This window comes from Acromyrmex echinatior, chromosome 3, assembly GCF_024713525.1.
Source record: "Acromyrmex echinatior isolate Ae372 chromosome 3, ASM2471352v2, whole genome shotgun sequence".
In the NCBI taxonomy this organism is placed as follows: domain Eukaryota; kingdom Metazoa; phylum Arthropoda; class Insecta; order Hymenoptera; family Formicidae; genus Acromyrmex; species Acromyrmex echinatior.
The window spans coordinates 6693063-6720275 of record NC_141854.1 but is presented as its reverse complement, the minus strand read 5'-3'; the positions used below and the strand labels follow the sequence as shown (position 1 = coordinate 6720275).

At 27.5% G+C, this 27213-nt stretch overlaps 2 protein-coding genes across 6 annotated transcripts in view; one reads left to right on the top strand and one right to left on the bottom strand.

Moving 5' to 3' along the window:
• LOC105151800 (lysosomal acid glucosylceramidase) overlaps nt 1-17692 on the bottom strand; it is a 41751-nt gene extending 24059 nt beyond the window's left edge. The window contains exons 1-2 of one of the 4 annotated variants that reach the window (XM_011065713.2): nt 15337-17692; nt 5050-5110 (exon numbers count right to left, since the gene is read on the bottom strand). The gene's annotated coding sequence lies outside the window, so the exon portion shown is untranslated. Of the gene's footprint in view, nt 1-1942; nt 2371-5049; nt 5111-6660; nt 6879-11478; nt 13204-15336 lie in introns of those variants that run through there. The other 3 variants (XM_011065715.2, XM_011065714.2, XM_011065717.2) reach the window with 3 other exon arrangements.
• The window catches only part of RhoGEF3 (Rho guanine nucleotide exchange factor 3), a 253411-nt gene that overhangs the window by 69113 nt on the left and 157085 nt on the right, over nt 1-27213 (top strand). The window lies entirely within an intron of this gene.

Below are 27213 nucleotides of genomic sequence, written 5' to 3'. Positions count from 1 at the left end.
TGAACAACAAGGTTTACGAAACCTTAGCATTAGCAATGAAAACACGGCAATGATAATTCGCAAATCTTCTGATATCTTTGAAGATAATTCGTAAAAGTTTAAAAAGCGTTACGAATAGATTGCTAATGATATCATAATTTTTTTATGATGATAGTGATAATTAATTAAACGCGTGTGCATTCAGAAAAAGGTTTTTTGATTTAAAAAAATGTTTCTTTGTTATACGGTTAAAAAAAAATTTCTTTAATTTAAACGTCATTTCTTGGATTTGAACATTATTTTTTGAAATCAAATAAAAAAATTTATTTGATTATTTTAATTAAAAAATTTCTTTAATTTGAATATTATTTCTTTGATTTAAACATTATTTTTTCAATCATTGAAATCAAATAAATTTTGGTATTACGTTCAAATTAAAGAAATTTTTTCTTTAACCGTACAGCAAAGAAATATTTTTTTGAATCGAAGAAATTTTTCTTTGAGTGCGGTGACGCTAAAATTAGGGAAGTCACTTTGAAAGGTCAAAAGATTGTCATTACGTGTTATTTACTGAAAAAAGTCACACAGAAAAAAATGAATTCCTGATTTATGTACATTTTTATTCTTGAATACTGTTTATTTTCATTTAAGTATAAAATATTCTTTTCAATTATAAATATTCATTGGCATCAATAATAAATAGATTTATGCAAAGTATATTGTATTCTTGTTTCTAAAATTATTATATAATTCTAATAAAATCAATTATTTAGTTACGCAGAGTTATTTTAATTTACGAATAATTTATTGTTAATTGGAAAATGTTTATTCTTGACGCTATTCTAAGCATAAAATATTCTTGGATTAAAGATTTATGCATTTCTTTAAGAATTTATTTTTTTGTGTGAATAAATAACGAGTAACGTAAATTTACTCTGTTACAAGTTACATTAAAAAATAAATTACAAACTGCGAGTTATTTTTTTTAGTAACGAATGACTTTTCCAATCAATTATAAGTAATTATTGACTGTTCCAACTCTGATAATATATTATCATAAAAAAAAATATGTAACAGCATTACCAAATCGTTATTACAATAAGATAACTAAGTAACTAAGTAACCGCAGTAATAAGTTACAATAATAAGTTACTTCCATTCCCTGCATGTATATATATTAGTTTAACATATAATTTTGAATCGTAAGTGATGCTTCTCTATTATTTAGTTGATGTATCGCTATTTAGTTGATTATTGCTATAAAATATGAGTGTCTTTTATATAAGCGTTTTATTTTTAATCTTATTACAATATTACTACATTATTATTTTTTACTCTTTGACTGTATTTTTAATTTCCATATATGACATTTATTACGTTTTATTTATACTATAGTATTGAGACTTTGATTACTCATGTCATGCAACCGTTATCGAACTGGCTTAAATGTGAGTCGAAATATATATACATAACTTTATTGTTTATACAGAACTAAATTGCCTTTACGATTATTAGAGCGTGAATTTATATATTTACGAGAGCGATTTAGAAATACAGTTTGTAAACAATTTATACATATAATTCGTGACCTATTTATCTTATATGTCGCAGCCTTTTTGCGAAATTAGCCTTTTCATGAAAAGGCAAGCCTTTATGCAAAATTCTTTTTCAGATTTTGCAAAACGGCGCCTTTTTGCAAAATTAACAATAGTTTCTCAAGTAGGTTGAAGCACTTAGGCTTTTCGCGAAAAGACTAACTCACATCAGCTTTATTGGTTAATGATACATATTCTGCAAAAAGGCTAACGAATCGTCTAGCCTTTTTACGTAAATTCTAGGCTTTACGCAAAAAAGCTAAATATTTCGTTAGCCTTTTTGTAAAATGTGTATTATTAATCAATCTAGAACAATAATAGTAACTATCAAATAAAAACAAATTTGCTAATTCTTCAGAAGAGCTTACCTCCAATTTCGGTGAAATTAGGCTCATTCGATGCGTTTTTGTGTAAAATTAAAGAATCTGAAAAATGTCCGGAACTGCTCTGCGAAGCGAGATGTAGAGCGTTAAAGTTGATTAAATTGTTAGAAAAATGTCCGGGACTGCTCTGCGAAGCGAGATATGGAGCATTAAAGTTGATTAAAGTATTACTACGTAATACAATCATCATCTGTTATGTAATACAATCATTATCTGGTAGACATTAGAGATAAGTATAGATTAGTGCTGATTGGTTTGGGGCGGTTATGCCAAAAAAATGCCGTTTTGCGGTTAAGAGGCTAAAAGTTAGCCTTTATGAAAAGATTAATTTTGCAAAAAAGCTGCGACATACATATTTCAATCCTAGATTTAGTCTTCTTTAGCGTTTAACTCGGGAGTGATTATTTTGCTGTACTCTTCTATCTTTTATTTATATTTTTTAATTTATATCTTTTATTGATGACAAATACTATTATATTTTTATCTTTACGTAAATGTTTGTTAATGTATGTTTTTTCATATAGTATGCGAAAATAGATGACGTAAACACGCTTATCTATATAAAATTTGATATATTTGTAACGTCTAAAAAACCGTAGTGCGCGCTTACGTAGTATTTCTTGTCTTCGCCAGCCTCTGTCATTATTATATTTTTATAAATAAAAAGTAAAATTATTATAATTTTCTTATTATTTTGTTACATATCAATAATTTTAACAAATAAAAAAAGGTAAAATTAAATTCAAAGATCATAAATAAATATAATTATTTCCAGTAATTATTACGTTTCTTTGTTTTTAATTGATTAATATAAAGCATTATCAAAACATTTTTTCTTATTAATTATTACTTATATTATAGTAATTATAATCATATATGTATCCGAGTTATAACATATGTGTGTGTGTGTGTGTGTGTGTGTGTGTGTGTATGTGTGTGTGTATGTGCGCAAGAATATATTTCGATCAAAATGACCACGCTTACTAATGTTAGTTTTGAGATGCGCCTATTAATAGTAAAATAGTAAATTATATTAACTGTGAAAAAAGAACGGATACAAATGATCCGATGATTCTTTTCCATGGTTGCATCAAGTTGCCAACATCATAAATAATCACAAATTTGTGCTGAGACACTTTGCTATCTGGATTTATAATCTATTAAAGAACGTATTTGTCATATCGGAAAGCTATTCAAATTATCAATAGTTTCAAAAAGTTCTTTTTTTTTAATACAAAAAATAAATATTTCGGATTTTTAATATTTTTTTCATAGTAGTAGATAGTACAAAGTTTCTACTGACATAGTCCATTTATGTTAAAAATAGTAAATAATACTTAATAAATTAAATTTTTGTTGTAAGTGCGGTATATATACCGGTGTATATACCGAATCCTCTGGTATATACAACACTTACAACAAAATAAAAAATAAATAAAAAAAGAAAAATTAAAGGAATATTTAGAAATTATTTGTTATTTTTCATTTTATAATGTTTTTCGATCTTAGGTGTATGTTACCAGTACGAATATACGAATCATACTGAGATGAGTTAACTCTACAAAGTATCACACAGCTGTTTATATTTCTTAACTTATTTTCTTAGCTTATTTTGTAACAATTCATTACACTGTGATGATTCATCGTAACAACGCTCAGATGTTCGCAATTATGTTCTTCAACACATCAAATAAGATACTTGATCTCAATAAAAAGCCCAGCACTAAATAAATTTATTACTTTAAAATTCGCTTTAAGCCTGCAGTATATGCTTAAAAGATGTATCACAGTAGATGAAAAGGGATTAAAAATTTGGAATCGGTAGCAATATGTTTGTTTATATGTTTAACACAACAAAAACTTGTGTATATGAGCCATTGTTATAACAATTCGCTGCAAAATTTACCAGTATATAATGTTTTATAATTTATTATAATATTATTCAACTTCCTAACTGGAAAATAATTAATAAATCAATTTTTTGAAATAATTATATACTTTTTTTAAAACAATATACTTATTAAATAAGACCTACTTATATGATGATTATTATTATAGCTGTTATTATTTGTTCGTTATGTGTGGAATTTACGCCAGAGAATAACAATTTTCAATGCTATCTTTTAAGAAGTCAAAATATAAAATTCAAATAGCTAGAAATTTCCAAAGATTAAAGAGTTAATTATAAATAAAATTAAAGATAATTGTAATATTTGAGAGTAGAGTAAGTCCTACGGAATTTATTTTCTATGATTAATAATTTTAAAACTTTACGTTTACTTTCTGTTATTTTTAATTTACTTTTAATTTGATATATTATTATACATTCATGTAATAAAGCCCAATATCAGGATTTAACAAAATTTATTCGGTTCTGATACCTTAACAGTTAATAGTCTATTTAAGTTTTTTTCTTTTATGTGATATAATAGTTTATATATAATAATTATTTCGTTTTTATGTAAATATTTAAAACGTACAATACGTGAAAAATTTCTTTTTACCGAAAAAAATGTTAAACTAATTAAGTAGATTTAATCTGTGCTTAACAAAACACAAATGATTAATAATTAACGATTGATTTTTTTAATTTACAGCAAATAATGATTGTTAATTGATCGATTAAATTAATCACAGTTACATGTAATGACTTTTTAATCGATTAAAATTGCAAATTAAAAATTTAATTGATTAATACTTAAGATTTTGAAGGCAACTAAAAAATTTTAATTGTTTATTATAATCAAAAATTAAATTTTTAACCGTAATCATTAATTTTTAATTTTGTCTAACACTGCTTTGAAGCTGTGTTTCAAAATAAAAGAATGTTTTTATTTCTTATGTTTTGTAAAATATTGTTTTTTATATTCTATAGAATATTTTAAAAATAAAATTTGATAAAACTGAAATGGATTATTGGGCAATAATAAATTTGAATAAAAGAAAAAAGAAAACAAAAGAATTTTCTAAATAAAACAATTTGTGTATTCTATACAAAAAGAAATATTGTAAGAACTCAAAATTATACATTCAAGAATCTAATTAATTGATTAATTAATTAATTAATTAATTTCAATGACTAGAGAGATCACCTGTTGAACGTGCCGGCAATAGACGAGACTGAGGACGGTTGATGAAGACGGTTGACGGTATCTGTAAGGAAAGTAATGTTTTTGTTACGTTATGCATAAAGATAAGCTTACGTACGTGATGTGTAGTAAAATTCCTACAGTGTCGTGTTAATTGTTGTAAATGTATGACATATAATGATGTACAAATCGGCTATAAAACAATTTTAAAAATAATTTTATACTGAACAATGTTGTTTTATTTAATCTATAATAATCGACATTGCTGCAATAATAATGTACGTTGGGCTAGAGGGCTCGCGATTATATTTAAAATAAAATTATTTAAAACATATATTTTAAATAAAAAAATAAAAAAGTTATTTAATATTTATTATTTTAAATAATTTCTTCTGACTATTTAATTCTTATTTAATATTTTTAACTCAAGGAAAAATTATGTTTAAATTGAAGAAATCATTTCTTTCGTTGTTTTTTTTAAGTCGAAGACAATATCTTTGAGGAAAATAAAAATTTAAAGAAATGCCATTCAAATCAAAGAATATTTTTTTAACCGTATAGCACAAATTTCTTTGATTCAAGCAAATTTTTTTTTCAATAAATCAAAAAAACTTTTTTCTGGGTGCAAATAAGTTTTCGGAACCTTTTTTATTTTAAATAAGTCATACAGTTTTTTAGAAAATGGCGCCTACGAACGATTGTCTACAGCATCGTTTACCTATATCACTTTCAATGATAATTCGTTTGCGCACAAAAATTATTGCCTACAGTTCGATTGCCTACATACATTTTTGCGTACAAATAAAAATTTCAGAAATGAAGTCATTTTGCCTATCTGTATTATTGTCTATAGGAATTATTATCTACAGCTTGTTTGCTTACAAGCATTTTTGCGCACATATATAAAATTAAGGTTAAGTAAGAAAATAATTTATATTTTTAAAGCAGATAATTTGTGTTTTAAAACAGAATTTGTGTTTTTAAAGCAGAGAATAGTGTGCATGTAGGCAATCGAGCTGTAGGCAACAATTTTTGTGTGCAAACGAACTGTCGGCAAAAGTGATGTAGACAAATGATATTGTAGACAATCGATTTGTAGGCAAACCTCCTCCTAGTTTTTTATCGGCTCCAATGTTTTTATATTTTAAATATTAGGTGTTGGAATTAATTCGTAGCGTTTTTTAATGAAAGAATGTTATTTATTTCACATGAGCATTAAAAAATACATTAATGAAAGTACTTCCCATCACTTGTAAAACGCTACGAATTAATTCCAACACCTAATAAGTTTCTAGAACTTATATTTTTTTATTCTAAATAAGGTGTATCAGGGATCGGTCATGTTTAAAAAAAAAGTTTCATTTAAAATGTATATCAAAATTAAATAAAAATAAAGCAGTTATTCAGTATTTATTATTTTAAATAACTTCTTTTAACCTCTATTTTTTATTTAATATTTTAAATACGTTTTTGGAATTTATTTAAATTTTTTTAGAATAAGTCGTAACAGTTATTTTATCGAACTTTATATGTTGATCTTTAATCATGCGAAACTGACAATTATGCGATAATTAATAATGTAAAGAAATTTATTTATAGAATATAGGTATCTACCTTATTTATTTAGTCGCCAAATTGAAAAAAAAATTGCACAAAGATACGTGACTGCTTTTTTTGGCCTTCCTCCAAACATGTATTTTTCTATATTGTTTTTTTTATCACGCCCTACTAAACATGTTGATAACTATTCTATGACTGCATGAAACTTGGTCAGTCGAGTACCTAGTTGAACGCATTGCCACGAGCGAACTGAATTCCGTTAATTGGCGCATGCTTATATATTTGGCCTCGTCCCAACATTGAAATTGAGTTTCTTTTGTAATAGCCGAGAAACAGGACGCTCGCGCCTAGCGAGGCATATCTTCTCTTTTTTCTCTCTAGTATTGGCCAGATATTCGTTAGTTTCAGTTTGTATCCAAAAGAAATGCTGCAACTTTAATATTCATATCTCGCTACTCCTTGTTATACTACAATTCACAAACAAGTTATGATGATTTATGTCAATTTATTTTTGTTTAAAAAAACTTATCGGTAAATAATGTATATTTCATGGTCACTACAAAATTTCTAGAAGTTACTAAGTGAAAAAATTAGACTCTTATCTAAAAGACCTTCCCTGCGGTGTGCTGATTGTGTAGTCTATAATTAACACGTATTATATAGAATGTCACGAAATTTGAGAATAATATTGTAGCGTGAAATTTCTTGAAAAATTAAGTGATAAAAGTATTAGTCATTCTTTTCGTAAAGTAGTTATTTAAATCAATGTTTAAATAAATGTTATAATAAATGTTTAAAGTTTAACTCATCATAAACATTAGTTAAAAAGATATGTGATAGTGTGCATACAATTGCTTGGCAAGGTTTTGTTTAGTATCGAATACTATTGCATGCACATTACACGGACAGATGACTTTTTAACTAATGCTTATGAGTCAATGCTTATCAGTCAAACTATTAAATTAGGTTTATATTTAAAAATTTTACGAAAATTATTTTATGAAAAAAAATGGCTTACACTTTTATTATTTAATTTTTTACGAAATTTCACGCTGCAATAATATTATTCTCGAACTTGGGACATTCTATTAGAATAGAATAACGATGTCATTATTGATTTAATTTGTTGTATTTCATAAAAATCTTATGAAAACATATCAAGTGCGATAAAGATTATATACTTGAGTAACATTCGATTGTCACGATAAAATTGATATAGAGAACTTGACATTAATTTAATATCACATTGTGTATTACTTGGGTACTGTCTGAATGAAACGTATGAAAAGAGTATGAGCAATCCTAGAAAAGTAATGGTATTTAATCAATATCAAATAAAAGAATCAATCAATATAAAATAAAAATCAATATCAAATAAATAAAATTTTAACGGAAGAGTTAAAATCGGAAAAGAAAAACTGAACTTAGATAGCATCCGATATTTAATGAAACTCGAATACAATTTGAAGTTTGATATTCGGAGAAGAATAGAGTATGTGGAACAAATCTTTTTTCTGTTAATTCTTTTCTGATCGAATCGATTGCTGACTAATAAAGAAAAATAGATCATTATGTATAACATTATTCAATAACGCCCATAGATTATTCCAGAAATATTATAACGAGAATAAAACGTCTCGTTAATATTACAGTAACATTGTAAATGTTATTATAAGTTTTTCTGGACATCTCGGAAAACAAACCTGACCCAGTCAGCTAAAGATCGATTTTCATTTCCTTAAGGAGATCCTAAAGTCGTCTATATTCGAAATAAATTATCGAAAATAAACCTATATAATTTTTGTTACTTTTTTCAACAGTTACTTTTTTCTTTTCTTATTAATTTCAAAATCCTTTTCCAGGATTAGAGTATATGCATCTGTGAGGTGGAGTTTATGCTGAGAATGACAATTTCGAAATTGAGACTTTTACCATTTCTTAGTCCAATATGGCGCTCCAGAATTCTCACGTCGTAACAACATTTGTTTCATATAAAAGCTGTGTAAATTGTATTTAAATAGTAGTCCATAGACTAGTAGTTTGCATAAAGAAACAGTGTGGAGTTCTCAAAATTGGATTTAGACGTCTATTTAAAATGTAATTATTGTACGAAAATTTATGTGTATATGTGGCGTGCGTGAGTAAGATATTGATGTAGTAACTCAGATAGCAAAGTTCGTCATTTTGACATCAAATTCAAGTCATGTTTGTACAAATGATGTCAAGTGACCAAAAAGCAGCCAGATTTTATTTGACGTCATTTCGTGACATTATATTGACGTCATTTTTGTAATGCCATTCCGTGACGTCATATTGACGTCATAAGTCGCCAGTTGGATAGTATCATGTTAGTAAAGGACCAAGATATAACGTCAAAATGACGGCTCACGATGACGTCAATCGTTTGTGACATTCGAATGTTAATTTAACTTTATTAAGATGTCAATAATGATCAGTAAAGGCCCAAAACACGTCAAACTTTGCTACCTGGGAATGTGTCAATGATACGCCCTAATTAAAATAACAAAGAAAAACGGATAGAAACGGATAGGATTTCTATCCAATTTTAACCGTAAGCTGTCCGTTCTATCCAAACACAATCTGCAAATAGAAAATCCGCATTTGCAGTAATAGATTCTATCCGTTACTGTCTGCATCCTGTACGTAATCACAATTCACCTGCATCTGTCCGCAATTACGTATAGGAATCCTATCCGTTTTTGTCCTCGTTCTGTAGATTTCTATCAGCATCTGTCCACAATTACCAAGGAACGGAAGTAACTCGTTATTTGTAACGAAATTACAGTTACAAGTTACTTTTTTGATAATTTTACTAATAATTGCGATACTTTTTTTCTTTGGTAACTGTAACGGTAAAGAAGTTACACATTTTTTGATAACGGTTTTTTGATAACGAATTTTACAGTTACTTTTATCGTTACTTTGTACATGATTGGACCCAAGCCACTTACACTATAAAAAAAATTGTTTACACATATATAATAAAATAGATTACATGATTAGTCTTGTACATATAAAAAATCATGCAATTTTACAGAAATTATGTAAGTCCACAAAAATTATGTAAATTTTATTGTATAAAATTTTATTGTATAAATATATCTTATTTTATATTGCAAATTATGTAAATAGCAGGATATTTTGAATATTTTCTGTAATTATCCATTTTAGTAGTATTACATAATGTAATAGAAATTTTTCGCGTATTGCTGTTAAATGTATAATGCGAAATATATTGCCATATTATCGTTCCTGTAATTACACATTGTAATTATACTTTCACAATCTGCTTAGTTCACAAATCAAGAAATTATTTTTATTTGCATATTGCAAATTTACATGTGGACGTTTACAACTATTATAATGGGTCTCAAAATTATCCACTATAATAGTTGCGATTTTACACAACAATTTTTTACAGTGCATAGCTTGAGACTAGAAAAGCTTCTAGTTCGCTGTGATTGGCGATTGTAGATTTAAAAAAATAATAATGGAAATGTAACGAAAAGTTACTTTTTATCCTAATCTCAGTAGTCGTCAACTAATGCTTATTATCTCGATTTGCAGAGCCGACCCAATGTTTTTTCTTACAGATTCTTTTCATGTAAAAACGCGTTTAAATATCGTCTACGTGTTCGCCGTCGAGGAACGGAATGTTTTGATGTCATCTAGGTCCGCCGAGGAAATCAGTAACTACATGTTCACCGTCGAAGAACAATATGTCGTCTAGATTTGCTGACAAGGAACTAATGTTTTTCTTTGAGAAAGCGACATCCGAGTATTGGGGGGATAACGAGGGTGATGTTAGGATGTTGCTTAATGAAATTGCAAGTAACTCGCGATTCTGGAAAAGGAGTGTCCAAGTGTCTCAGAGGGATCTCTAGTTGACATTAGACAAGGGTCCTAAGGGTCACTGTCGAGGAACTCGGTATCCAGATGTTATTCTATCAGGAAAGTTGATGTTCAGGTGTCGAGTATTATCCACGGTTAAATGACATGAGTGATCTTGCGCAGTGGTCTCCGTTAAGGAAGTTTGCGTCCCTATGATTGCCGTCGATGATACGAAGTATCCAGATGTGTATTTTTCTCGGAAGCTTATCCGTATCGGCAGACAGAAGCGGATAGAATGCGTATCCGTATCGGCGGACAGAAAAGAATAGGATGCGTATCCGTATCGGCGGACAGAAATGGACAGGAATCGCAGTATGTCTATCTATTTTTGCAGGAACTGATAAATTGCGTGAACACATTCTATCCGTAAATGCAGTTTAAGAAACATAGTAAAGCAGACAGAAACAGAATGCATTTTCTATCCTTTTTTGTCCGCAATTTTAATCAGGGCGTAAATCGTCTGGATATAAGTGCTATTTTCAATATGAAAATGAGAAATTCTCCTAACAGCATATACCACAACGCAAGATGTTTGTAGCGAAAATTTATTATATTTTAATTATGTAACAATTGGAAAAAATAAACGTTTCGACCTTAAATTAGGTCATCTTCAGTATTACGAAATTACAAATTCTGAATAACGCATATAATACAAAGTCGCAGAATAATATAAAGAGTATAAAATGCCGAGTTATAAATTGTAAGAAAAAAAATTTTTTTTTTCAAACGTTTACAACAAGAAATCTTTGCTGAGAAATCTTTGTTAAATCTTCAAAGAGAAGGAAGTCGAATATAATGTCGTATATATCTTGTTAAACTATCTATTGTCAAATTTCAATTAATTAGTCCTATCGCTAGTCCTCTTTGGTTATTCACATATAATTTCCAGATTCTAATGAAATGAATATAATAAAATTAATGAATCAAAGTTACAATTATGAAAACACATTAATATCTTACCTATGTGCAATAATTTTTATGAATCCTATCAGGATGTGAACTTGTGTTAACGAATAGAATATCGGAGACTGTATGTTGAACTCAGACAGTACAATCATGACAGTACAATTTATAAACAATTTTCGTCGAAAAACCGAAGGAGAGGGTAATTCTGGAGTCAAGTGGGGGAAGCTATATTAAGTAAAGGAAAGTATGCTTCAGGTGATCTATATCATTTTGTATGTTAATAGCTTTGGTTTGTTTTTTAATGAATATCATATCATGAATCTTTTTTGAAAACATGGTTCCGAATCTAACACTGAAATATTCTCCCAGTCCAATTCATATCCATATTCCAACTGATGTTCCGACATTACTGTACATGAGCTTTTGGATCTCTTAATATTCGCTCCTTGTTTTAATTTTCCTTTTAATTTGACCAATATATGAAACATCGCAATCGAGGCAACTTATTTTATATACAACATTACAATGTTCCATGTCTATTTATCCTTACTTAATCTGATGACCGACCTTAACGTGTTCATAGGTTTATAAGCTACTTTCAAATTATTCTTTTCGGCCACCGATTTAAAATTTTCTGAAATTTCGTGCATGTAAGGTATCGTAAAGTAATTCTTTGGATTATTATTATTCGGATCATTGAAGTTCTTAGTTGTATTAGTATAGTATAAATTTTTTTTCCTCGACAAGGTTATTCTGCTATTAATTGTGGCGAAGATAAAATTTAAAGGATAGCCATTAGAGAGCAAAACATCGATCAGATTCAATATTTTTCTTATGATAATCCGGCAAGGAAAAGGATTCTGAGCTGATTATCACCCCTTTTTTGTGTTCTATTGGGTAGTTAGATTTGTAATTTAAATAGCGTCCCGAATTCGTTGGTTTCTTATAATTATCAAATCTTATGAGACTCTCAACAATCCTCAAACTAACATTCAGAAAATCCACAATACCTTCACAATTGTGCTCAACTGTGAATCTCAATCTGTCATGATACGAGTTAAACTTGTCTAATATTACATAGATCTGATTGTTAGAAACAACAAGTAAAATGTCATCCGCATACCGATAATACAGGAATATTTATGTTGACGTTCTACAGAATGTGATTTTCTAAATCTTGAATGACAAGATCCGCTAAGATTGGTGACAAAGGAGATCCCATGGACATACAAAAAATCTTTCAATTTTCAATATGATTAATCGTCTTTAGGATCTCCTTAAAAAACAATGCTGTCTATGTAAAAAATATTGTGAACTACTAAAATTGTAAATGTAGAGCAGTACAATTGATTGTATTCGGATGAATACTGACAACAAATTAAAAATAGACAATTAAAAACAACAGTGTAAAAGAACGAGGTTAAATACGTCATTATTTTTATTGTGATAATATTAGATTATACTTCACAAATCTAATGTTTATAATTTTCATTTAGAAAACTAAATTATATCGTCTTGCATCTTTTATATTGGTCCTATTTTAGTCGTTGCAAAATAACTTAAATGAAGAGAATTTTGCATCTTCTGATATGAAGTTTTCACGATAAATTAATTATCTTTTTACAATAGTGTTATATGTGGCTGTTACTATAGAATGACATATTATAAAAAATAGAAACAATTTTGCATGATTAAAAGATATGAAAAAAATATGAAAAAACAAACTTTCTAACAAAAAAATTAGCTAAGAGGAAAAAATTTTTATATTCAATACGTACACGAGGACATATATTTAAAATTAATAGAAAAAATATGTCGCCCATTAAAAATATCAGAACTAAACTTCTTTTATTAAAAAATTAAAAGAATTAGTTATAAAATATTTTTTCAGAGTGAGAGAGAGAGAGAGAGAGAGAGAGAGAGAGAGAGTGTGTGTGTGTGTGTGTGTGTGTGTGTCTTGTTTATCAATCATAATCAATTGTCAATCATAATTAAAATAAGATATTAAATAAATAACAAATGTACAATAAATAAGATTATAATCTACTTTTCAGAATTCTAATGAAATAGAACATTCGAAAATATGATTTGTAATTGTAATTAACTAAAAATACAGTTACAATATCTTTAGTGTGATGTAATGTCATGTACATATTTTCTAATGTAAAGTTTTGTATTATACCATAAGCGCTAATTGCCTATTATATATTAATTTATTTATTATGATCTCATCTAGAATTATTTAAATTGTTAATGTTGTTGATTAATTATTATGATTATAAAATAGATTAAGCAATGCGCATATGATGTATATATGTGTTCATTAAAATGCCATAGCGAAAAACCATAACGAAACTAATATAAAATATCGCATATTATTTTATTTGACAAATTGAGTATAGTTAAAAAAAAAGAGGTAAAGCAAAATATGAATTTTTTTAATTCTTCAGTTATTTGGTTCGGTAAAAAAACGCTTCGGATGCTTTCTGCAGCATTTTAAATTTGCTAATTGCTTTATCCTGTTTTACGTTACATATAATAAAAACATTAATCTCTTCGTGTTTGCATTTATTCTCATTCTATTCCAATATTTTTGTTACATCTGTTTAAATAAACTAAACTAATTTGTCATTTAAATTTCTGTTCAGCTTGTGCAATTTTACATAATTTGAAGAGAGTTGTTGAACCAGTCACCTAAATCGTATCTCATCAATATTTTATTTTATTATTTAATATGAGCAATATTCAATAACAAAAACATGAAATAAAAAAAAGTAATATAACAAAAATTTAACAGTTTATTTAAGGTTACATCTCTTGTTTTGTGTATACAAACTTTGAAAAATTAACATCAGGTACAATTGATATTAAGTTTTGATCAATTTATATAGTTGATATACAACTATAATATTGACATAATAACACAGTCATGCATAATTGTAATCTGAAGTTGCATAAAAGAAGATTTATTGTAGAATATTTTACATTCATTCTATATATGCACATATTTGCAATATTATAAAGATTAAATTCGTGTTTTTATGAAACCTATCAAGTTTCCTAAATTGTACCGTCACAAGATAAGACTGATAATTGGCGATAATAAAACTAATAATGAATTGAATTATTAAGCTCAATTGAATAAAACAATAATATGAAATAAAAAGAGCTAAAAATCAATGTTAATTCTTTATAATAATTTAATGCCTTTCAAATTTTTAACAAACGTTTCGTTTTTAAACTAGGACCTTTTCAATGTTAATACATAAAAACAAATCCTACCTTACATAATAAGTTAATATTTGACTTAATATGTAAGGTAGGATTTATTTGTATGTTTTTACATTAAAAAGGTTCTAATGTAAGGACGAGACGTTTGTTAAAAATTTGAAAGACATTACATATTAGCTATTAAGAACTAGCGTTGGCTTTTAAAACTAATAATAATTAATATGATTACAGATGTTAATTGCAAAAATAAGCTTGAGAGAGAGCCAGGTTTATTTCGATATTTTTATCTTTTTATTATTGTTTTTATTATTGTTATAAACACTTGATCCTTTTTTCAATAAATTATTAAAATTATTTAATTATTAGGTATAACATTCTAAAGCTGAAAAATAATCATTTAAAAATATAACAGAAAATAAAATTTGTAGAGATCTAAGTAACAAAAATACGGATTTTTTTTCTTAATTTTCGACAAAGTTTAGGACATTTTTTTGTTAATAACAGTAATATTGGATCATAATTCAATCATATTTCAATTTTCTTTTAATCAACTTTACTAATAATAAAGATTTATTTAATTTATTATAACAAAAATTGTAAAAAAATTCATCAAGAAAAATGCGGGATGCAAACTATAGCTACACTTATAACTATATTTTAACAAATGATGTCTCTACTTACAAGCATTTGTCCTTCTAGTGTGAAATGAACACTGAGAGTACATGGCACTGAGAGTACATGGAGCCGTGGCAATAAAGTCGTTTGTACCGTGCGAGAATATTTGCGTAATTGTGTGTACAGTGAGATACATTTATATTTCGTTAATGTATTTAATTGTGTGCTAATATTAATACTGACGATACCAATATTTCATAAAATTTATTTATTGCTTATATATGCAAATTTTAAAAATATAATACTAATGTGATGTCTGTTGCTATTAATCATTATGCCAGAAAGTTTACAAAAGTTTACACAAATGTCTGTAAATTTCTGATGTCTGCATTACACGCAGAAATGTTAGGACTTGTGAAAGTAAATAAAATATTGTTTAAAAAAGTCCAAATGCTATGAATTTTCGATGCGTGTGTTCTGGAAGCCGTTTCATATAAACTTTATGTAAAAATGTACGCAAGTTATTACGATACATGTAATACTAACTGGATTGTAGTTAGTAGATTATAGTGCATACGAGCAAGTTGCTTCACTGAACGTTGTGCTTTCAGAAGCACACTCGAGTGTAAGCTGATTTTCAAAGTATGAGTCTGTAAGCTTTATTGATTTATATACCTTAATATAAAGTATTGTGTCGATTGTTCATCTGTCGATCGCACTTGATATTTCCTTTTACTTACGAGTTTTAATTTGTTTTGTATATCGAGAAAAAGTAAGATTAACTTCAATATTATAAGATTTATATGAACATGTTATACATAAGGAAAAGAAGTAAATTAAACATTAATTAATTCCATACAAAATAATTACAAAATGTTAATGACACATTAACGATACTTATTGTGATGCTATAGGCTTGACGATTCTTTTTTTCTACAAATAGAAATTTTATAATTTTAAAAAACGAGAGATAAAATTTAAACATGTATATTGGATCATTATTTAGAACGCAAACTGTGCAACAGTTTTTAAAAAATTATTTTTTCAAGGCTAAAATAACAAATATTCATGTATGTGTACTCATACATACTCCACTTTGGGAAAATAAATTTTTTAGATCGAAGAGGGTTGCACAAGGTTGAGTATGTAAAAAAAGCAATTTTAAACTTCGACATAACAACTAACTAGCAATTGAGCAATTTTTTGTAGAAATTTTTTTTACTTTAGATTAGCTACACTAATTACTAACTAATAAATCTCATTCTTTTTATAAGAGAGTTTATCTGGGGCTAATTAATTTAAAAAAAATTTTTTTTATTTCCTTTGTCTTTTCCTATTATTCGCATTATTTCCATTTCTCCCTGTTCTACAATATGCTTTTTATTTCTTGTTTTTTGCTTTTTGTCATTTTTTTACATCTTGTCTTTTTCCTTCTTATCCGATTTTTTATATCGCCCGAGATAAAAATTAATGAACTTCGAAAGAAACAAGAAATATTTGCAAAAAATACAATTGTTGATAAAACGGTTGCAAAGGAGAAAAAAGCAAAAGGTAAAAAACAAGAAGGGTACACACAGGAAACAAAGAGTACATTGTAGAATAGGCTTTAGTAGTGTTTTTTGTTAGTAACGTTACTGTCACAAATATCATTTCTTGACCTGTGAAAATTCGAGAAGCAACTATTCAAACTGCATCATCTGTTTTACTTGATATTATTAAATTTTGTCATAAAAAGATAAATCCACAGAATTCAGAAATGCAGACCTACAAAACATTATGTTAAATTGCTAAAATAAGTAGATTTGCAGACTAAAAAAACTGGAAATTTAATTTTAGGAAGCCGACCGAATTTTTGGTTACCTTCCCGGTTTAACCAGAATATGTGAAACTCTGTCACGCTATATCTCTGGATTGAATACGTATTTTTTAGCTTATAATGTGCGAAATTTATACCTCAAAGATAGATAAATATGAATTAAATAAATCATATTTTATTTTAATTAATTACAATGCCTCAAAGAAATTTAGTTGGAAAAATTTGCAAAAAATGACTACTTCGGATAAAAAATTCTCAAATTTTTAAATTTAATGTTCAAGCAAAAACCCGTAGAATTTTTTTAGTTGAAATTTTGAACTAACTGAAAAAAATAGTACGATATGAATCGCTCAAAAAAGTATGATTATTTGAACTATCGAAAATCGATATTTTTGAAGAATGTACATATTTTAAGTTTACAATTAATAAATAAAATTTTATTATTTGAACAATATAAAAGAGTAATAATATAAGTAGATAAAGGATTGTACGTGTATAAATATTATTATAGTATAATTAAGTTTATTAGGATTTAGTTTAGAAGATGATGTAACACTCGCTCTAAAGCAATAAATCGAGCCCCGACCGAGCGAAAAAATATTATTTATATTATTTTAACAACCTTTCTTTATTCATACAAATCAATGAATTAAACTTTTGATGTCCCGTATTATTAAAAAAAATTGATACCCTGCAAGTGGCATCTTTCTTCTATATATACGGGTAAGATGTCACTTGCTATGGGGGAAAAGATATCACAAACAATTAAATAATGTGATACAATATAAACTTGCATATTTTACTTATTTATAGTCTATAATCAAGGGTTTAAGCCAGTGACCGAACTAAAATCGGAATCGTTTCGGAATCCTTTTTTTTAGTCAACCGAAACCGTAACAGAACTAGTAAAATTTTATGGTTTTTTCGGTTCTTTTTCAGTTCTATTTTCAGTTCTTAATTTTTAATCTTTATCCTTGTCTTAATCTTTGTTCTTCCTTCGTTCAAATTACCAATGTTCAATCCAGTATTACCATCGCCAACTCTCATAATAATCAGAATGTAAATACTTGCAACACCTGTATATGATATAAGAAATCTGGCGGGATCACGAGACATTAATTTAATGTAAACTTTTTTTAAGATACTATTAGGTGTTGGAATTAATTCGTAGCGTTTTTTAATGAAAGAATGTTATTTATTTCACATGAGCATTAAAAAATACATTAATGAAAGTACTTCCCATCACTTGTAAAACGCTACGAATTAATTCCAACACCTAATAGCATTTTTTTTATTTATCTTTCTCACCAACATGTTTTGCAGGAATTTATTCTAAGTTATGAAATTCAAGAATACATATGTAATAAGCAGGGCTGAGTAAAATGCTTTTCGAATTCCATTTAAAATACTAATTATAAAATACTTTTAAAAAGTATATTTAAAATGTAAAATGCAGAATGATCTTTCGAATCTATTTTAAATGTAAAATAGATAAATAGATATTTTAAATAGTTTTCGAATGCAAAATGGTTTTTCTTGCCCTAGCGGAAAAAAATTTTTGCGAAAAAGTACGGAAAAAGTATATAGATTGAGACAAGATAAAAATCCTTAATTTTTTTTAGATATTCATAGTGGGATATAGAGAGAGTTTCTCAAAAAAAAGTTTGTTTGTCTTAAAAATCCATAATTTTTCGTTGTTATTTGAGACATAGAGTGATTCATTATTTGAGAACGAAGGATTTCTTGGTTTTTCAAACAAATAATACTACTCTACATCCCACTACGAATATCTATGAAAAATTAAGCATTTCTAAAATCTTGTTTCGATCTATATAGTTTTTCGTAAAAACTTTCCACCAAGGTAGTATACATTTTTTATTTTACGTATGAACTTCATTTTTAACGGAATTCGAAGCCCGGACAGTATTATGAATAAAGTATTTCTGTGTTTGTGTGTGGGTGTGTGTGCGGATGTGTGTGTGTGTGTGTGTGTGTGTGTGTGTGTGTGTGTGTGTGCGTGTGTGTGTGTGACGAGAATATTTTAAATTTCTTAATATTATGATTTGGAAATAAGATCATTTATTCAAATAACTCAAATTAATATGATAAGTGCTGATTATGATCAAAATTAAATATTAAGAGTAACATACATTTTTTAAAATCTACATTAGTATTTTACATAAGCTGGAACTTTAATTTTTTTTATTAAGATTCGATATTTATACTTATTACTATCTAGAATTAATTTTCTTTTTATAGTTTAATTTGCAGTTTATTTGAATATTTATAAAAATCTTTGGCCAATCATGAGGTTTGATTTTTTTTATATTATACAATGATTCTAGAGAAAATTTGTGAAAACATAGGAAACTACTTATTTTATCTATTTTATAAATGGTTAAATGGTAAACACGATTCTATTTCAAATGTAAAATGAAAGTGATTTTCTAAAAACCATTAAAAATAGAAAATGCAAAATGCCATTTTCATTTTAAATACATATTTAAAATGGAATTATTTTAAATATTACCCAGCCCTGATAATAAGTGAGATCCATAAGAATCAAATAAGTTGTAAGAAAGGACTGAGAGAAACATGCCTAAAATAATGTTTACGTAATTTTTATTCAGAGTCATGTGATCAATTGCCTCTTTTCGATTAGGCTCTCTACATTGAACGGGTGAACACGCTCTCTCTCTCTCTCTCTCTCTCTCTCTCTCTCTCTCTCTCTCTCTCTCTCTCTCTCTCTCTCTCTCTTTCTCTCCCCCCCCTCTTCCTCCTTCTTCTTTATAGAACAAATTTAAAAAATAAATAAAATAAAACAAATAAGTAGAATCGAAAAAAACCCTTTAAAAAGTGTAATTTTTTTGATTTTTTTTATTGGTAAAATTGAAACTGGAACATTTAGTTGATATTTTATTGAACTGGAACCGATACCGAATCGAAAAAACCTTTCGATCCAGGTCCCTTTAAACTATAAGAACACATAAAGGTATGATATTTATACAGATTTTTATCAAACATAAAACGTCCTTTAATCCTAATGATGAACCTTTTCCTTAAAAATAACTCTTCCTTCTTTTCTATCGTATATAATTGATGAGATTTCCTCTGAATCTTTTCTAAACCAGTTTCTTTTATCTATTCCTTTTTCTTTCGTGCTTTTAGTACAGAGTTCAGTTCTGCAAACATCGATAACCTCCGAGTCATATTGTCCCAATAGAGATCCTTTCTTACAGTGTTTTCGTATACTCCAATGGCCTTCCTTATATCTTACCCAAGCTCTCATAATCATATTTTATCACATCGTGCCTTCTTTCTGCGATAAATATAAAAATATAAAACTTCCTTTTTTCCTGTTTTTTTTTTGTACATTTTTTGTTACTTACAAATTTAAACATTCTAATTTAAATATTGTAGTTTCTATTAGCTTTAAATAAATCAGAATTAAGAAATTAATATTAGAACTTTTTTAAAAAGATTTTTATTAATAGCATAACAATTAATTTTAAAAGCATTTTAAGATAGTTCTTTAGTAAAGTACGAAAATTTGCCTCATCACGGCCTACCCAAAATTATAATTATAAATATTTATATAATTTGGAATAAAATATTAAAATTACGTGTATACCTTAATGAAATAGTATGGAACATATAATAGCTGCATCTTCATTGAACGAGAACAAGATGAGATTATGTATACTTTTCGAGGTTAAATTTATATGCAAGTTTGTGCATGTAAATATCTTTCCGTTAACCTATTACTTTTTTGTGACCATTAAAATCGTTTTTTAAACTATTATAATCTCGTTTTTGAGAAAAATCTATGGCAGATTTACATGCAGTTAGTTAAAGAAGCATCTGCGAGCCTTATCTGTCACTAAGTTATACGTGAAAGGTTACATTTCCAACATTTTTTTTCTCTTATTTCATCGTTAACCTATCGTAGAATTTTGCATACGTCAAGTTCGGTACTTCAGTTTCATTATATAAAAAAATTAGATATTTCTACGGTAACTCGAGTTACCAAAGAACCATCTAAAGACGTCTTATGTTCTGATTTTAGACATGCTGTGTACAAAATAATTTTGTAAAACGCTCAAATTAACTGATTGCTAGAATGTCAAAACTTTTTGTGGCATTGTTTATCATGCTCGAGATTCTTATGTAATTAATTTGACGTCCAACTAAATTATTTTCGTATTTGTATCTAATTAAATTTTCAGATGCTTCAGAGCAAAATTGTTCTACCGTGTACACGAGTACTATTAAATTTAACAATATTAAATGAAAATCGATGAAGTTAAACACACGTAAATGAAAAAGGTCATTTGGTCAAGGCGGTTCATCGTGCCTAACCGTATTTCTTTTGTGAATTTATACAATTTTCATTTCAAGCTAACTGTGCGTCGATTATTTCGAAATTGAAACGCAGTCCTAAATCAAAGAACAGTAATATCATAATTTAATAATTTTGATGCTTACAAGCATCTTAGAAAAATCTTAATACAAAATTTGTAGATAATTTAATTGTGAAATATATAAAATTTAAGTTTAATGAAAGAAACTCTTTTGTTATTCTTCTATAGTGAATTTAAACTTATTAAAATTTGAAAACACACGAACCTATACGTAGTAAAAATTTACTTTTCTAATCATTAACAAATATTTGCAGTAATTATCAACAGAAATAGAATAATAAGTTTGTTTGTAACTCATATCTTACAATACATTTTGACTAATACGCATTATAAAAATATCGAATTAATAATTAAACTAATTGATAATTAATATGACGTCAAATTGAATTAATAATGAAATGCTTGATATCTCAAGTGATATAATTATTAACTTTTATATATAATACAAGAGGATATTTTTCTTTTATTTACTATAGAATCAAGAATCTGAACGTATATAAAATATTGGTGATCATAAGCATAAAATTGACATAAATTAACCAAACATACAATTAGTTAAATAAAGAAACTATTCTGCACTTGTTCAAAGTGCAAATAATTAACAGCTTAATATTTTTATTTTATTGTTAAAGTATGCTTACTAAAAAATACCTGACATATAAGGAACTTCAGAAATACGTACACTTGTGTATATGAATTCATTTAAAATGAGTTTAATACGTGTATTTATTTAATTTGAATGCAAAAGATACGTAATGTTTCAATTTAAATGTAAAAAAATATATATTTAAGAATATTTAAATAAGACTTTACTCGCAGACTTTATAACGAAGACTTTGTGTAAGATAACGTAATGAGTGAAAAAACAATCGATGTGTAATACGTGCGATTGACTCAAAATTCGTCGATTTCCTCTATCGATCTGAGCGCGTCACATTCAATCTCAACACTGATATCATTTTAATGACAATTAAAAAATACATACTAGAATATTATTTAATACAATATATTTTTTTCAACAATATATTAGAAATAATAGTCATACCTCTCGTTTCTTTTCGCAAAAGTAAAGTCTCGTTAAAATTTTCCACAACGCTCAATATTTTCCATAATCGACGACTTGTTCATCTTGCAAATTAATCCATTGTAATCTTATTCGAAAGTTGATCTTCCGATAATTAAGAATGCAGCAATATTCGAATCTTCCTATTATAGATCTGCCAGGGCTTCTCTTTCTTGCAGTCATAATCGGAATCCCCTTTCTCTTCCTCTTCTCTTCCTTCTTTATAGAGCCGGTGAGATATTAATGGCCATAAAACATTATCGATTATCGCTATAACCATTTGAACTTTTTCTGTCCTATCAGTATCAATAAAATTTATAAATTGCCTATTACTTAATTTTCCTTAATTGCAACGTTAATATTTTATTGACTTATTTTAAAAATTATGAAATTTTAATGAACAAAGCAAGTCTTCAATAACAAGCCTACACGAAAAGAACAGTTTTGTTGAAGTATGTAAAAATTTAGATGTTAGATATATTTGAAAATAATTTGTTAAACTACCAAAATAATTACAGATTGTTCAAGTTGGTTGTTAAAATGTTTTTATAGCATTGCTTAATTCGAAGTTCCTACACATTATTATTTGGATGATCAAAGAAAATTATTTAAAACTGTATTTAGCTAAATTTTTAAATATTTTAACAAAATCATTCTTGTATGCACAAATGTATAAACTGATATTTTAAGCACAAATATTTTTTCAAAACAATGCTAAAACATGAACGATAAATCGTGGTATGAATTTATAAACACGTGCATTAACGGATGGGAAATAATTAGTTTATTTTTAAGCGCTCGTGATAACCGGTTATACCGGTGGAAAAGCTCGCGTTGTTTGATGCATCATTGATGCAAGGGGATGGATTAATGGTACGAATGAGATCAATTATCGATTAAAAAGACCATTCATTTCGCGCGCAGATAAAATGTATGGGCCACGAGAGACCAGTACTAGTACGTGATCTAGTTTTTTCACCATATGTTTTATCGACACTGAGAAAACGAGTTAAAAAAAAAAATTTGTTTGAGAAATTGCGAAATCTTTGTCGAAACAGTTTTCCATTTTAATGTATTTTACTACATTGAAGTACGACAATACGTAAAGCTTCAATTCTCATAAATATTATTGACAGATATGTCGATTTTTTAGGATATATTATACGTACTGATATAATGCAAGAAATTATTGAATATCTAAATCTCGCGAATATGAATAACGTCTTGATAATAATGTCATTTAATTACTAAAATCTTCGAAACAGTGACTAGAAATAACAATAGTATTTGTGCAGAGTTGGGAGGTAATTACTTGTAACACTGTTACCGTTTTTTATTATTATTTTTTTCGGTAATATCGTTACATTTGTACCGTAATGAATTTAGTCGCTACTTTTATTATTAATTCCTTATTATTTTTATAATTATTTAATAGGTTGCATTATTTTTAATTGGCTAGAAATATTTTATAATAGAAATTTAAGTATTGAAAAATGTTATGTACTTTGTTTCTCAGGCTGCATTCCGATAATCACTGCCATATAAATGTGAACTATAAATTTTCAATATTGACAATAAATATTGGAATGCGCTCTTAATAACGACATTAATGTTTAAAAACAATGTTTAATAAAAGTTTTTAATAAAATCTGCGTTTGTAAATTACAATCTAATTTTCTAAAGATAAGCATACATTAAAAAACAAAAATATTAATAAATAGAAAATATTAATATTTGTAATTAATATTTGTAATAAAGAATTATTAATTATAATTAGAAGATTTATTAGATATAAGGAAAACTTGTTATAAGGACTAGCTTATAATTTTAAATTGTAATATTGATTTCACGTTTAATATTTATGAAATAATTTTTAAATCTAATATCTTACTTTAACAGTACAAAAAAATAACAAATCGATATTTTTCGAATAATGCGTTACTTTTATAAAATAACGTTTCAACCCTGCATACCTATATTTAATAATATTATTTTAATATAATAATATTATTTTAAAATAAAAATGCTCATGTTTCTCCGTTCACACGAGGATCGTCGTTTTCATATTATTTATTAAATTACCGACAGTGTGAGCAGCTGCCGTTAAGAGAAAGAGCGAAACAGATGGACGCAAAAAAAGAGAAGAGGAAGAATAATGCAGGCAGGAACATTTGCGCGGAAAATTTAGTACGAATCTAAAGTGGAGGCGGTGAATCGCTTCTCGATGTCGCTCTTATCCATCTTCGGCGTGGTGCAAGTTGGAGCGAAAAGCGATCGATCAAAAATTGATGAAACTACGCTTCCTCGGGCGAGAGACAGTAAATTCGACGTCCGCAAAGACGTGAGCCTGCCAGGCACCTCGATAATAGCGCCGGAGAGGACCGTCGAACCCGAATCGAAAGAGACGGGCCAACAATTTTCGCTACGCGAGAGAGCTTGAAAATGTATTTTTTATCTTATCTCGTCGAGGCGAATGATTCTATGGTATTGCAGTTGCATTCGTAATAACAATATATATTATGTAATTAAAGATCAGAAATATTTCGTGATTCGAAACTTGCTCCTACACTACTCAACAAAATTAAAAGACTGTTTTAAATTCAATGTTAAAAAAGACCAAATTCAAAGTTACGTATCTTTGTGAAAAATAGTGGCAGAGCGATGTTTAAAAAAGCATTTTAAAGTTGAAAACCTCAACTTTCGAATCCCGAGTCTCTGCAATAATATCACTGCAAACAGCAATTATAATTTAAAGTGAATCTTGAAAAATTGAAGAATAAATTCTCACTTTAACGACATGTACGAGCGCAAAATATTTTCTGCAAATTTCTTTAATTGCATCGTAAAATATAACATTTCCTCTTTAAAATGCTTTTTTAATCATTATATACGCTACGATTTGTTTATTGAGATAATTTAAAGTAAGTAATGCATTTTCAGATTTTTACTTAAAAACTTCTCTCTCTCTCTCTCTCTCTCTCTCTCTCTCTCTCTCTCTCTCTCTGCCGTCATATTTGTTTTTCTGCAACAATTGAAGCTGCCTGCACTTTTGAAAGTTGCTTTCTTGGCATTTCGAAAAAAACACACGCACGCACATACACACAGAAAGATACTTACTGTATGCAAATAATAATTACTTGTTTGAGGTATTTTAAAAATTCATATATTGCAAATCTATAAGTTTATTACAAGCGTTACTTAAATTTATTCAAAATATATTCTGAATCCTTTATTTAATATTTTCATCAATCAAGATTATTAAATTAAAACAAAAAGATAAAATGCCTACAAGAACTACTCTTTCGCGCGCGCATATATAAATTTTCATTAACTAAATCAATATAAACGTTTTAACTCACAGTTTTAAGTACAATAATCGCATATTCAAAAATTAAAACAAATTCAATTTGCTTATTATACAAAATCGCTTTTTTGACAATTATAAAAATTTTATAAAATGTTCTTTAAGAGAAAATAAATTCTTGTTTTGCATATATAATAATTAATTCTTTTAAAATTTGTATAAGGAGCTGCGCACAATGAAAGGAATATGCAACAGGGAACAGAGAATAAGAATTTCAACCTAGAAACTGTGTGATTCTATCTACCTGATTTCTGGTAGGTGATAAGTTAAAATTCTTATTCTCTATTTCCTGTTCTATATTCCTTTCATTGTATGCAGCCTCTAAGTGTATTTCAAGATTATTATCAAGAAAATATTCTTTATTAAAGATAACTATTATTTAAAAAAAGGAAGTAAATTGAGTAGTCACTTTTCTTAGCAAAAGAATGAGATTTTTCTGCATGCATGCACGCACACACAGATAAGATTGTAAATTCGACCGTATAATCTCCCTGCGGTACATCTCGGGATAATGCCGATAAATACAGATTTTTTTTTAGAAAAGACCTGAAAAATGCTAATCACTTTAAATCATCCAAAAAATCGCAATGCAATAATTAAAAAAGCATTTTAAAGAGGAAATATTACGATATATAACTTTATGATATACAATTGATAACGTAACTTAGAATTTAGTTTTTTCTTTTTAACGTTAATTTAAAATGAGATCCTTTAATTTTGTTGAGTAGTGTATGTTTGAGAGTTAATTACTTTTCTTTTTATTCACGTGGAAAACTCTAATCCTTTCTTCGCGTCCAATGTCGAGAAGAGTCTGTCCAAAAGTCATGCGAAGTTTTCGTAGAAAACTTAACCACCGCTCGTATTAAAGCACATCGAACCGTAATTGGAAACCTTAGAATCAAAACTGATAAAATTCTCTTTTGATGTCGATTGCACGATCTGACTCTCTTCCGGTTTTACTCAGAAAATTAGCTTGCCTTAACTTAAATTGAATTTGACGAAAAGTCTATGAAGCAGCTGTATGTTTTTAATAAATAAATTAATAGCAATTTTTTGAAATATTATTGATGTAAATATGAAATTAGGTTATCGAGTAAATTAAAGTGAAATTAAAATAACCAAAAATATATTTTACTCAGAATATCATAAATTCGCGACAACATATGTATATTGATAGATTAACGTTCTTAGACTTATTATCTACGTATTTCCACGTCAACAATAACGGTAGACATATGTATTTTTGTACGATTTATCGTGGTGACGAGGTGGATTAGTA